This window comes from Ptiloglossa arizonensis, chromosome 10, assembly GCF_051014685.1.
Source record: "Ptiloglossa arizonensis isolate GNS036 chromosome 10, iyPtiAriz1_principal, whole genome shotgun sequence".
NCBI classification, from domain to species: domain Eukaryota; kingdom Metazoa; phylum Arthropoda; class Insecta; order Hymenoptera; family Colletidae; genus Ptiloglossa; species Ptiloglossa arizonensis.
Window position 1 is genome coordinate 7618983 of NC_135057.1, and position 10663 is coordinate 7629645.

The window sequence follows — 10663 nt, forward strand, 5'->3', positions numbered from 1 at the left end:
CAGCGGAGATCTGTTATGAAATCCGTAACGTGGGTTATTTTATTCGATTTTCAATTGCATTTTGCTTTGAAATAAAGTCTCCGATTCGTTATTCTTGATTTTTGCTTTATTTCGAGCCATAAAATCTCCCTGACCTCGTTTGTACCACGACTCACAGATCACCGTATATGAACGAAAAATAAATAAAGTGTGCACAACCGTGTGCATTCGAAATGATTGAACTTCACTATTTTTATTTCGTAAGATCGATGAAAATTTACCCACAAGCTTTACGCATCGATGAGTTATGTCGGTTTCGAGTGGTACGTTAAACGATACCCTTGTTGGTGTACAAGCCCTTAGCTCCAGCCTCGCGAAAGAATCCCTTCAGGCAGTCTCTGAATTGTCAACACCCTTCAAGGGCAACAAGTGATTATCATTCATTCGAGGGCACCACTTGCCTTGATACCCTCCAGTTTTTACGAGAGACGTTTGTTCCACCGATTATGCCAATTTTCCACCGACTTTCAACGCTTTCTTGGCTTAACTATGTAATATTATTCTTACTGCAGAAAACTCAAACAACTTTGAGTAAAATGATATTATCAAAATTGAAAATCATCGACAGTGTTGATCTTTCCATCTTTAGTTTCACTTATGGAAAGAATATAACGCATCTTCGAACTTGGATATATTTTCATTACAAATATTTACTTTCATGACATATATGCATTAATATAATTCTTTAAGAGTAATAATCAAATTTTTTCTCTTATATCAAGTATATAGGAATCAATTTTCGTTGAAATAAACGAGCAGTTTATGTTTAAGAGGCTGTACAAATATTTTTCTAACACCTTGTGCATATAACACACATAAAGGAATGTGTATCGTACGAATTTATTAAGTTTAATTTATCATGTACGTACATGTACGTAACCGTTAATAACGATAAAATCCTCGGTCTCTCGACTTGTTTTTCAGTTTCGGAAGAAGAAGCAAGAAATTCAGAAAAATATAGGCCTCTTTGGCACATAAAATACGATGTTATGTAATTGTTCCAGTCGAGTGTTTTGAGTTTCAATTTTGAAAGTAGGAAGAAATCGGAATCCGATCGAAGGAATGTGAAGGGTGATTAATCCACCGCCCCCGTTTTAGTCCACAGTATTATGCAAACTTTAATACATATTATAAATTTGCTCCATTTTGAATGATTTTGAGAGCACGCTAAGCCAGTCACGGAAAGTGCAACCCTGCGGAACAAACACGTGATCTCGAATGATGATTACCGGTGCCATGATCCACATTAGACTTCGCTACACCCTTCATGACTTACACTTTTATACCGCTAACGAGTCAGAGCCATCCAGAGTTAATCAACGTTGAAAACAAGAGAAAACCGGTTGAATTTTCTTTCGATTAGAGAAATTGTTCGATTTTTCTACCGTGAAAAAAATTTCGAAACGTTAAATGTTTGGTCCAAGAAATGGAGCAAATTTTTACTATTTCAGAAGTTAAGAGCATCGTTCGAGCAAACAGTCATAAAATGTGCAGCTCAATTGCGAAACAACATCGAAACGTATGCAAGATCGTTTCCGGCAATTAGGTTCCTTAAATTGTTAATGGAAAATCCGCTGGACGCGCGCCGATCCTCGAACTGGGACGACTGAATAAAAAATGAACGACTCGAAACGGTTCCTTCCAGCAGAAAAATCGCCGACAGCAGTGCTTCTAAAAACAGTTCGTTTTCAATGAGAACATCGGCTAAAAAAGATCTCCAATAAGGTGCGCTCGGGATTTTCTTCTTTTTTTAATCAACCGCTTTACTCGTCATAACGAGGGGAAAAATTAAACGAATTCAAGTGCGAGAAAACTAGAGCGAGGGTCAGCGAAGTACTGTTTTTTGCAAACGTAAGTCTAAATTGCAATCTCACTCAAACGAAGTTCAGACAAAAATAAAACACTCTTCGAAATTATTCTTCTGGCTGGAAAAATTCTCAAGGGTACTTTTACGAACAGTTTATTTGGAATGAAAATATCGTCTAAAAAAAATTCCCCGATAATGCGAGCTCAGAATTTATTTCTTTCCTTATTTAATCATTTTACATAACAAAGGGAAAACATGAACGAATTCAAGTGCCTCTAAATTGCAACCTCACCTTAAACGAAGCTGAGAAGAAAATTAAGCACTCTGAAAACGATTTTTCTCCTCGGGAAAATTCTTAAGTGTACTTTTAAAAACATTTCATTTTCAATGGAGACAACTTCTAAAAAAAATTCTCCGACAAGGTGAGCTCAGAATTTGTTTCTTTTCTTATTCAATCACCTTACTTAACAAAAGGAAAAAATAGACGAATTCAAGTACATAACTCTAAATAAACATTTCATTTTCAATAGAGACAACTTCTAAAAAAAATTCTCCGACAAGGTGAGCTCAAAATTAGTTTCTTTTCTTACTCGAGTACTTTACTCGCCATAACAAGGGGAAATAAGTAGACGATTTCAAGTACGAGGAAACGCGAGGTAAAGAAAGGAAGGTGAACGAGCGAAGTTCAGCGAATTACCGTTTTTCCGAACGTAACTCTAAATCGCGACCTCGCCCCGAACGAAGTTCAGAATGTGAATAAAGCACACTTCCCAACGTTCGAGTTCTCACGGACGTGATCCGAGATATTTCTGACCTTTGAATGTTGCAAAAGTGTAGCCATTATTTCCAAGCCGTACGGCGCGCCACGATTCTGCGAATCATTGTGGAGATCCATCTGTGACCTTGACACCGTGGAAACTGTTTATGAGATATGAATGCGGGGGCACGTGACATGATCGACGATTTTCCAGGCGCGTCCGTGTGCAACCGTGGCACTCTATCTAATTGCAATCGGAAATCGAAAAATTGCGGCAAACGGGCTAGGTGGGGGATGTCGAAACCAGTTCGAAACCAATTTTTTGACAGAAACTTGACCGATGAAAATTTCTAATCGCAGAAAGGGGAACAAACGTGGAACATTTGCCCGCGTTCGATATGCAAAGAACATCTGACATTTGTACACGTAAAGATATGCATTGTTGCACGAAAAGTATGCAAAATATGCGAGCAATACATGGGATATTTACATACCGCGTGGAAAATTCTAGGAAGTGTTGTAACATTTTATTAAACTTTCAAAAATATTTCATTCAATTCGGTGTAATCGCGATCGACGCTACACCGATCGATACAAAAACTCTCTCTCTCTCTCTCTCTCTCTCTCTCATATTCCCTTCCTCCGCGTGTACGTATTCTAGAATTGTGGTTGCCGTCGTTTAATTTGCATCGCGCTTGTCGTTTTTACGACTCGGTTGTTTACATTTTTTACTATTTGTTCCTTTTATCTACGAACACGTGTTTGTTAATCTAAATCGTAGATTCTCGAAAAGAACTCAAAAACACGATGCCGAAGAAACCTCGAGATTTGTAAAAATTAAACAATTTTACCGAACATGTGTATATATCATACAATGAAACCTTTTCGTTTCTGTTATTAATTACACGTAACAGAGCAACGAAGTATTCTTTCGTTTCGTAGAAGAAATATTTTACTCGAATTTAACCATCCAACAGGACCCCATAATTAAAAGCAACGAACATTTCAAGCTGTTTAGAGTATATTATTGTGAAAATATTTGTATCCACTATTTTCACATCGATGAATCAACTGAGAGTACTTTAAGAATTTTGCATTGTTCACAGAGAGGAGTTTAATTTACTCAATGGTTCTAGTAAATAACCTCAGTCATTATCCCAATAATACACACAGAGTTTTACCGTCTCTGAAAAAAAATGATTCTGTACAGAGAAGAATATTACACGCTACGAATATTTCCATAGCCCCTTCGTACCCATTCGTAAGAAGATTATTTCCACACGATAAATCGCTCGTAAAGATCGTCCATCGTGTCGAGAGAAAGCAGACGCCCTCTCTATATTTTCTACTCCACGTTCGAACATACGTCTCGCACAATTGTTGAAAACAATTTCTCGAAGAAACGCCGAAGCGTCTTCTGTCCTCCACGAGGACACGCGACAACGTGCATCGTCCAGATGCGTGCAACACGCACCTAACGCGAACGACGATCGTTCCTCCGTGACGACGCGTTCGCCAATGCAAACATTACAAACAGGATGAACCGTAGAATCGCTTAGCTTTGCGTAACAATTAATTCGACGATCCCTGCTCGACTGCCTCGCGAAATAATCGGGTATTACATGATCGTTACGCCGCGCGGAACTTCCTTGCCCGATGAATACAGCCGACGGGGTCATTGATCCCCCCCTAGGTGGATGAGGATTCGCGTTTTCTACTCTCGTTACCGGCTCGCTGATTTGTTATTTCGCCCGGCCGATAAATACGTTGCGACAGACCGTATAAGAAGAAAATCCGCGTGGAAAGCGACGTGCCTCTTCGGGCTTCGGCCCGGTTTAAGTAAACGTTGCGCAACGAATGGTAATTAATACCGTCGACCGATCCTTTTTCCGCGCCTCATCGTCGGCGGATTGTTATTTATAACACCGATCGTGGAAAATGTCGCAATAGGTTGTCCCCGTGGACTACCTCGTTAAGCGAACGTCATCGGGCCCTCGAGCGCCAAGTAAGCGAGAATGGTCGCGAATTTGTTGCACCGTTCGCGTGTATACTCGCCGCCCGGTGAACATATTATAATCGCCTCCGGTGTATGAGAGAGAGAGAGAGAGAGAGAGAGAGAGAGAGAGAGAGAGAGAGAGAGAGAGAGAGAGAGAGAGAGAGAGGAGAGAGAGAGAGAGAAGAAAAAAATGTTTCGACGTAAACAAGTAAATTACCACCTATACGGCGATGGTTACGATGTAAATATCTCTCTTACTTTGTTATTAAGGATTGCGGATATTGTTCGATAACATCTGCGTAATTTTTACCCGCGTACGTAATACTTATTATTCATGACTTTTCACGTCGTGTTAATATTATCGTAAGCAGTTTGCTTTTTAGTCCTGGTTTTTGAGGCTGATCGATTTATTGCATCTCGGTTTCTGTCGGGGATTCGTTACGTATGTATGCATCGAGAAAAAACGTTGTCGAGAATTTTTTTATAATAAACGTACGCGGTGACCGGGATATATTTAAATTGCGAGGAAAATATATTGGATGTTCAATGGTTCGGTAAATTTCATCTTAGAATGATATTTTAATCGGACTTTATATCGTTCGAGACTTCATTGCAACGATGCACGTGCATGCGTGTTCGATTCAAGTTGGATTTTAAATAAATATATCGCTTCACGAGGTTAAAGAATCTTTCGTTATTTAATCGAATATTTAGGATTAAGTCGCTTTAGAGATTGAATATAATTTGTAAAGATTTTTTTTTTCAAAGAAACGTATCTAAAAAATTAGATACGTTTGTATCATCGTTTAAGTGCTAAAAGTCGAAAATTAAATTAAATACAAAATTGCGGTACTTCGTATCCATATAATCAGCATTGTCGTCAACGCTCGCTACCGTGTATCGGGTTCCAAGAATACATTATTTTTTTACATTCCCCACGATGTTGTATTAACCGCGCGATAACGATCAATTCGAATACCAGAGGACATTGTTTTCTTTCGATCGAGCCTCCACCGCCAGTCGATGAATTTCGCCTCGAGACAGGTGGGAAATATTTATTTCTCAGGAACACAAAGCACCGGATGGAATATAAAACGGTCGAGTTTTCCCAATAGAAAACATCAAAGACTTGAGAACGAATTTTCGGGTACGAAAAGTGTCGAAGTTTCCATCTCAAAATATTCGAGGGTCGAGTTTCTCTATTGCGATAATAATTTTGTTACAGAATAGTTAACAGAAAAAGGAAGCATAAATACTTGTATACATTATCTGCTACGTACAAATATTTCATACGGTGTAACTTAGAATATTTCTAAAGTTATAAAGCCAATTAGTGATAAAGTCCTTTGAGTCGAAAACGTTCAAGAACCAAGATCGAATTTTGAGGTACCAAAGGTGTAGAAATTTCCATTCGTGAAACGTTCAACGATCAAATTTCTCAATTTGAAAGCATAATAAAATTGAATTTTAAAGTACAAAACGTTTTCAAGTTTGGATAGATCCTCCCAATTCGAAAACGTCCAATACTCAAAATCCAATTTTAAGATACAAAACTTCGAAGTTTCGACTGGCTCCAGTTTCCTAATTGAAAAATATCAAAAAATGGAAATCGAATTTTAAGGTACGAAAGGTTTTTCAAGTTTCGATTCGGTTCGTTTCGAGTTTCAAAAGCAGTGTCGATGCGCAATCAAACGGTAATAAAACTCTCGGGCCGAATCTCGATACGATCGAAACGCCACGCGCGTTTGTTCCATTGCAAATTGTTGTTTCGCCTTGTGGCGACGGGGCGCGCACGCTTTCTGTCGCGCTATAGCGTTCCTCGCCCCCGTAACTCCGACGCGGCACAATTGCGGTTAATTCGGAACGATAAATTTCGACATAGTCGAGATTATATGGTCGCGCTGTTATTCTTTCTTCTTTTTCGTTTCTTTTATTACACGGAAGCGATCAACACACATATTTTTCGTCCGCTGGCTGGACTGGCGACGAAACCTCTCGCGTGCTGACTCGTTGTTGCTTTAATTCAAGCGTCTTCCGCGGGCCGCGCCAAGGCATCGTGTACCTTGATAATTGTCATCGATCAAAAGCGAAATGAAAGCATCGTACATACGTATTAATTTCCACAGTTTCTCGAACACTTCGAAAGGTATCGAACAGAGTCACGGTTGGATGTCAATTGACCGAAACTTTGGCACCTGTGAAAGTCTCTGTTTTTCGAACAGGGCGAAGTCCTTCCAAGGTATTGAAACAATCTTCTAACCGAAGAAAATCTTCCCAAGTTTCTTAAATTTATTTGTTAAAAAATTCTCATCTCTTCATTTTCGGATCTCTTGAAATAATGTTGCGATTGGAAAGTCTTCCAAAGTTTCGTAGGCTCGAGAAGAATTCAAGCAATACGTACAGCCTTCGACAGAAACTAACGAATTTTAAGATTAAAACACAAAATTTCATAAACCATCGTTAAAAAATTCATCGTTACATTCGGAACAAATTTTTTTCCAACATTTGACACACCATCGGAGTATCTTAAAATACATTTTCCCCTAGAAAGAATTGCTCCAAAAGTTTCTTCTTCGCGATCGTGACACATTCGTCCCTCGAAAAATAAAAACGCAACGATATACTCGAACCCCGAAATTGTCGAATCTTCGTTCGTCGAACGCGTCGCTCGGTCTTCACAGTGTAAAATAAAAAACCAGGCCGACCCACTGGACACCGAGTTCCATCGGGCCAAGGAAGAAGGAAATTCCGTAGGATTTTTCCTCCTTAAGTGGAACAGTCGGACTTTTATCGATCTGATTCAAATCCGACCACGGAGACCGCCACGAGGGACGCTCTCGAGCGCGCGCACCACTTTTTTTTTCCAGAGCCTGAATGAGAACCAGAGACGATTCACGTGATCTAAGCGCCTCCACGGGATCCACGTAACCCATCGATCAACTTTTTCGCAACGGTTTCCGCGTCTCCCGGTCACGGATCCAGTTAACCTCGCGGATCGCCGGACGAGACCCGCTTACTTGCAACGTGTTCGCTTCGATAAGTCTCGCGTTGCGTCAAGGTGGCGATTATAATAATCGCGCGGCAGATGTTATCCGACGCGACCGAAAAAAAGACTTGACCCATGAAATTTCAAGTACGACCTCGCACGGCAGTCACGTAAACGGCGCGAATTCCGTCGTACGTGTCGTAAAGAAATTTCAAAACTTGCCCCCATACTCCTCCTAGAAAATCACCCTAACAGGATCACAATCCACAAACCGAGACCATCCGCGAAGACCGTTCGACGAACGATGGAAACCCTCGAAACACGTTCGCCGGATATAAAGGGACCGAAAATAGTTTCCAGGTACACTCAGTGGAGGAAATACACCGATAGAGGATACAAGGATTGAAATTGCACGAAACGCGTTACGATCGCGATGTGTATCCAGAGGGATACCCTTGCTACCCTTCTCGTGGTCCGAGCAACACCTTTCGGCGGTTTCGTGTCTTCCACCGAGTGTGTTACACTTTGGAACCGAGAGCGGAGTCTTGTGGAGTGATTCGGATCGCGGATAGGAACGAAGTTTTCAAAGGGCGAATAGGGACGAAGTTTGAATAACGGAGAGGCGAATAGAGTCGAATAGAGATGAATAGAGTCGAAAGTTTCGAAGAGGTAATAGTATTGAAGTTTTCAAAGAGTCGAATAGAGTCGAAGTTTGATTAACGAAGAGACGAGTAGATTCGAAATTTGAATAACGAAGAGATGGATAGAGTAGAAGTTTGAATAAAGATGAATGGAGTCGAAGTTTTCAAAGGGGTAAACGGTGAAGAAGTTTTCAAAGAATCGAGTAGAGTCGAAGTTTGAATAGAGGCGAATAGAGTCGAAGTTTTCAAAGAATCTAATAGAGTCGAAGTTTTCGAAGGGACGAACGGAGTGAAAGTTCGAATAACGAAATGGCGAATAGAGCCGAAGTAAGTTCACAAAGAGGTAAGTAGAGTTAAAGTTTTCGAAGAAAAGCGAGTAGAGTCGAAGTTTGAATAACAAAGAGGCGAACAGAGTGGAAGTTTTCGAAGACGCGGCGGAGTCTTACCTGGCTACCAGGTGGACAGCGAAGTGGTGACGCCGGGCAGGGTGCATTTACGAGGGTGCGAGCCTCAAGGAAGGGTCGGTAGTCGGCATCGACGTGGTCGGCCGCGGCGTCGGTCCGCGTCTTCGCGTGAGCACGAACGCGTCCTTACTGCCGCGGGGTTGGCCGGCTCGACTGTTCGCCGAGAAAGCGAGGGTACGAGGCTGGTCACTTGGGAGGCGCTCGCGCGATGTCCAAGCGTCGGGGAAAACGTCGTCTTTTCGCGACTTCCTGGCTACAAGTTTTCCGGGTGAGTGCAAACCAGGGAGAAATATTTATAATCGAAACTGTAATTACACGTATTAATGATTCAAGACCAATATCTCGAGTACGTCGATAAACGAAAATGGACGACTGTTGATCGCCGAAGAGGTGACTAATAAGCTGTTTCACGATTCATCTACAGATTTTAAAGAGAGATTTTTTATTAATTTAAATATCTGATCAATCACGTATCTGATCGCGCCGTGACCGAATTGACGCGTTGCGAGATTGCAACTGGTGCCAGAAATGGGTAATAAATGTATTTTAAATCTTTGGAGTAGGTTGTTTGGGTCTTCTTTGGTACACGTAAGGAAGAAGTAAAGAGGAAAAATGTAAGAACCGAGGCACGAAAATAGGTATGAGAGAGGAAGGGAACAATTTGTTTACGAGATTCGTGAAAGCGTAGAACGTGTTTCATTGAAATTTTTAAATCTTTCGACCGCGTCGTTCGGGTCCTCTTTGGTAAACTTGGGGGAAAAGTAGAGAGGAAAAGTAGAGATTGAAAGTACAGTGATCGAATTGGGAGATCCAAAATTACGATGATATATTTGAGATTGACAGCAACTCAAAAAACGTGACTTTTGTATTACTAACAGGAAGAAGTTGAACATTATTAACCACCAACAGTGCGCTAACTTCATTTAGGAATTTGATGAAAGCATCTTGTATAAAAATACTATCACTTGTCGTCTGAAACGAATAGCAAACACGTTGTTTCTTATAATCTGTCCTTTCTGTTAACATTATTCGTTCGATAAATAATTTTCCACCAAGTTCGCAAATAGTTTCTCACCTTTCCCAAAAACTTACTTTTTTCAGTTATATCGCTCTAGAAATACATGTACGATGTGTCAAAAATTTTGCTTCAATTTGTCTACAAAAAAGAAAGGGAAAGGAAGAGGTAATTAGTGAACAAAAAAATATTATTTGTATCTAATAAATTCTATCCCCACTTTAACACAAATTTTCATAGACAGAGATTATCGATTGTACGGTATAAAGAATGTCGATAACTGGGCATGAATAATTATATTCGATTATAATTGAACGGGTGTTTAAAAACGTTTATATATTTTGATATCCAATCCTGTGCTTTTGTAATCGATAAATTACTTTCTCATCATTGAATTTATTTTTCAGAGAGCGTATATTACACTAGCTTCTTCCTCGATTACTTCGTGCGATGAATATTTATTCAATTTTCCTGTACATTTTATGCACCATTCTTCTAGACACCCATTCAATTTGATTGACTCTCGTTAGATCCTCTTTATAGTAAGTACGTACTATATACCGAGTGATTCAAAAGCTCTGTGGGAAAATTGAGACGCGTGTTCTACGCAAAAATTTCGTGTCGTTAATTCCTGTATTCCAGAAGTTAGGTAAAGGAGTTTACGTTATGCCACGCTGTTGCACGCGGTTCACAGAAAGTGTGTGGTTGGCCAAGTGTTAACTTGCTGCATAATTTCACAGTAGATGCTCCAAGTGGCCTCCATTGGAAGACACACGCGCGTTGATGCACCGTACCGTAGATTGTCGCATACGTTCGAAGACTTCCGGCCGATTTCTACCGGAATTGCATGCATTGATTACGTTACACGTTATCGATTGTTTACGTTACTCGACAGAAGGGAAAATAAAATTAACAAGGTTCCTTCGTACTCGTTTCAACTGCTTTGAAAATGCTCACT